Source organism: Octopus bimaculoides, chromosome 11 (genome assembly GCF_001194135.2).
Source record: "Octopus bimaculoides isolate UCB-OBI-ISO-001 chromosome 11, ASM119413v2, whole genome shotgun sequence".
In the NCBI taxonomy this organism is placed as follows: Eukaryota; Metazoa; Mollusca; class Cephalopoda; order Octopoda; family Octopodidae; genus Octopus; species Octopus bimaculoides.
The window spans coordinates 65,811,997-65,816,665 of NC_068991.1; positions in this window are offsets into that span (position 1 = coordinate 65,811,997).

A 4,669-nucleotide genomic window follows, 5' to 3' on the forward strand; every position below is an offset into this window, starting at 1 on the left:
ATATATATATATATATATACATATATACGACGGGCTTCTTTCAGTTTCCATCTACCAAATCCACTCACAAGGCTTTGGTCAGCCCAAGGCTATAGTAGAAGACACTTGCCCAAGATGCCACGCAGTGGGATTGAACCCAGAACCATGTGGTTGGTAAGCAAGCTACTTACCACACAGCCACTCCTGCGCTTATATATATATAGTTTGTGTGTAAGTGGATAGTTAGAACAGTGGCAAAAGCTTGGCTGATGTCATTTGTAGGATCAATCAGCCTGGTGTTTTATTTTCAGTTTGAAGTCCTCTTTTAATTTTAATATGTTGTTTAATTATCAACTCTGATCAAGTAGACCTATGTTTCGGATGCAGCTGTGATCCTATTCTCATCTATTCAGATAGAATGTACTTTTGACGTTATCCAATGTGGTGTCTAATTTGAAGTAGACTTCTCTCTTATTTCTAACAGACCGAGTAGAGACTATTTTTTTTCACTCATCCCTATGTAATGTTTGTGAATAATGTGGTATTTACTTAACCCATTACCTACCAGTGATCTCATATGAGATCACTTAAAAATTACAAATTTCGTAATTATCTGTCAATATTTACACATATCTAACCTTTTTGCTATATCTACTAGGTATATTTCTCTGATATTCAAATGAGGTTTGCTAATTTTTCACCCAATATCTCGCTTATTTCTATTTAAAATGTTATTTTGAAATGTTATTTTGATCATCCCAGCGTGTTTCTAAGGCTGTTTTATGCTAGAAATCAAAGTTTCATAAAAAAATCCCAGTTAATAGAATTATGGGAGGTAATGGGTTAAGCCCTTCACTTCCAAGGAACATGGGTTATCAACAACTTTACCTCATTGTTTTCAATACTGGGTTATCTTTCATTGAGGGAAGGCCTTTTACTCCCAGATTTTATTGCTTTGAACTGTCATTGATGATTCAAAGAGTTTGCATTTTTTCTAGATAGGGGTGTTGGCTCTATGCAAACCCATTTTTACCTTTAGGAGGAGGCGTTCCTTATTAGTTTGGTTTCTCTCCTTTGACTTGTCCAGCAGGAGTGGCCCTATCAGGAACTTAAATTCTGCTGACATAGCTCTCAGGGTCACCGAAGCACACAAGCCACCTTATCGCATCAAGGACTGGACCTTACGGTGGAGCTGTGTGGGGGCTGAAGATAATGGTCTGGATCCATATTGGAAATAACCTACTATCCACTTAAACCTTACCAGGAATAACACCAAACCTGAGTCAATTCAATAATAATAATAATAATAATAATAATAATAATAATAATAATAATACTAAATAATAATATAATAATAATAATAATAATAATAATTTATTCTTTTATTAGCCACAAGGGCTCACATACAATAACATTAAAGGACATGTAACAACATAAAGACAAAAATGGGATGATACAATGGGTTTTACAGCATGTAAACAATATAAATAGCAATTAAAATTGAACAAATTAAAACTCCCAATAGGGGAGGTGCTTTAAGGTCCTTTGGGAAAAACCCAGAAAAGCCACGGGTGCCTGATCAACAGGGTAAGAGCCCTTCTCCTTTGATTTTTAAAATCATCATCATCATTATCATCATCATGATAATAATAATAATAATAATAATAATCATCCTTAAACAAACCTTATTCAGGGACCTTTTGAGCGGGATGGGCTACTCGACCTGAAGAAAATTCTAACTGGGCCCAACCTGCGAGGTCATGCGCTGTTTATCTTGATATGAGATCACCATGTCGCGCACATATGATTGTGATGCATGTGCCTGGTGTATCCTTATCAGACGGGTAGTCATGATGGGTATATTGGGCTTTGTATATTTTACCCCAGTGTCACTTTGATGGCATGCACTGCTCTCTCATTCAATAATAATAATAACAATAACGGTTTCAAATTTTGGCACGAGGCCAGCAATTATGGTGAAGCTGTGTGGTGTCTGAATCACTATCAGAAGTTAGAGAGAGAGAGGAATCTGTTGGAACAAAAGTAACCATGAAACAATAACAGAAAAGTAACATAAAACACGACTTTAACTATACCCACCATAGGGCTGGAATACAGAGTGATTCGGTGCATTGGGAACTGTAAGTGAAGATATAGACAAATAGTTGAAGGAGACTGGAATAGAATGTCCTGTAGAGCTTCTAAAAAAAGTTTGTCTCTAGAGACAGGAAAGATTATCAGGAAGGCTCTTTGCCGCCCACTTCTTCCTTTGTGTGATACACACCACAGGTACATACAAAAAGAACAAGTTGGCGTATTAATATTATTGATAGTTTCAAATTTTGGTACAAGGCTAGCAATTTTGGGGGAGGAGGTAAGTTGATTACATTGATCCCAGTACTCAGCTGATTCTTATTTCATCGGCCCCCAAAAGGATGAAAGTCAAAGTCAATCTTGGCAGAATTTGAACTCAGAATGAGATGACAGACAAAATGCTGCTAAGTATTTTGCCTGGCACAGTAACAATTGTGCCAGCTCATCACCTTAATAATAAAAATATTAATAATTTTTTCTATTATAGGCAAAAGGCTTGAAATTTTTGGGGTGGGAGCTAGTCAATTACATTGACCCCAGTGCTTAACTGGACTTATTTCATTGACCCCTAAAAAATGAAAAGCAAAGTTGACCTTGGCAGTATTTGAACTCAGAACATCAACATTCTTTCTGAGGAAATTCTGCTAAGCATTTTGTCTATCATGCTAGCAATTCTTCCAGCTCCCTGCCTTCAATGATAGTAATAAAGAAATATACAACCCCATCTTAATGTTACTTGACTGACAATAAATTTTTGTATTAACAAGATTGTGTTTCTTTTCCCTAGGAAGATTTGGCTGCTATTTCTAGCAAGGTGAGAAACTCTTCAGGGGCTCTCTCATTGATTTGAAGTGTTTTGTTAGTTTGCTGAGCTGCAATCACCTCATGTAAACAGAATGGATTCCACCACAGTGATTTGCTATAAATACATGACAGTCCAGTCCACTACAGCAAAATGTGTCATGGATCCTTACATGTAACAACATTTTTTAAAGCCTGGATCATAGATATTTGAATAATTCTGATTCCAGTTTTGGTGTATGCTAAGTTTAGTAACTAACTTCCTGGATCATCTACATTAACAATCAAAGCGTTTGAAATAATAGCAGAATCACCTTCAAATCACATCCTTTGGTCTTAAAAGTTAAAAAGAACATGTTGGATAATGTAGGGCTGAACATACGAAAAGATGGGAAGGTCACAGCTTGAACACCATTCACCATAAATCTATAGAGTTAACCCCTATATAGCATTCAGATTACTCTGTCAAATGTAATGCTTATTTATTCGCATAGATTTGAATTAAGTAACCATGCACTATCTCATAGCTTCAACATTTTGATGATGTCATTTATTTTTAGAATGACGTTGTAGGGAAGGTGTGAGAGACCAGATCTTACTGGTTTGAATTTCCCTGGGTATAGATACACTGAAGCTCCGACTTCTGGCAACTGACTTGGTAAACACCCACAAAATTGTTAACCATCGTACCAACAACCACCTTGAGCACCTTTTTGAGCTCCATGTGTTTAACACATGTAGGCATGCCTACAAAGTCAGAAAACAGCACAGCTCCCATGACTTTTGGAAACATTTTTTCACACTCAGAGTTGCTGAAGCATGGAACAAATTCCTGCATCAGTTGTTAGTTGCCGAGACATTGCATCCTGTTAAAACCTCCATGCTTCCTGGAATTCACCAACACTACACTGAACACTCTATTAGGAGTGACTTCCTCTCTGTATCAATCCCAGCACTTAACACGTCAAAAGACAATTTAGGATATATGCGATTCTCCCACTCACAGTTCTGAACGTGAATATAACACGTACACCACAAATACTTCTAATCCTGGTAAAAACCATATCCTATTAGGAATCACTTTAGTGTTTCCTGACTTAAATGCTTTCCAGTTTAACTGGTCCATCCCTATTTCAATTCTCAAGTAGTGTCTATCATGGAAATGTTGATCATACAAAGTCTTTGTTGTTCAATCAGAGCATGGATGTAACTATCAATCCATCTATGAAATTGCTAGTGTGACGTATATTGCCACACACACACTCACACTCACTTCATACTGTGAAGTGTGGCACGTAACCAAAGTTTGTACTCTGTAGGTCCCTTACTCCACTCCTAAATCCAATGCAGTAGGATGTGATGGGGGTCAAACCACAGGATAAGCTTGTGTGTGGAATAAGAGCCTTATAATTAACAATATACAAAAAACATACATGTTATTACTCAACACTGAAGACATAAATTAACAAGATTATATATTTCAAAAAGCAATTATGTAATCCTAGCAGGGATTTGTTGGAATGTGTATATGTTTTATAAAAGATAGAATACTATGTTTTCTGTGTTTTATTACTACCATATATGTGTGTATGTGTGTATGAAAGGGATGTGTCAAGGTCATGTCCTCATGCTCCCCCCTATATCAATGCTGCCCTCACATCCCACCCCATATTTTTTTTTTAATCACAATTCAATATTTACTAAAATGTATCTGTCAATCTGACTGTCTATCTGGGGATTCACAACCCCTAACTTTCTTGGATTTATATATATATATATATATATATATATATAT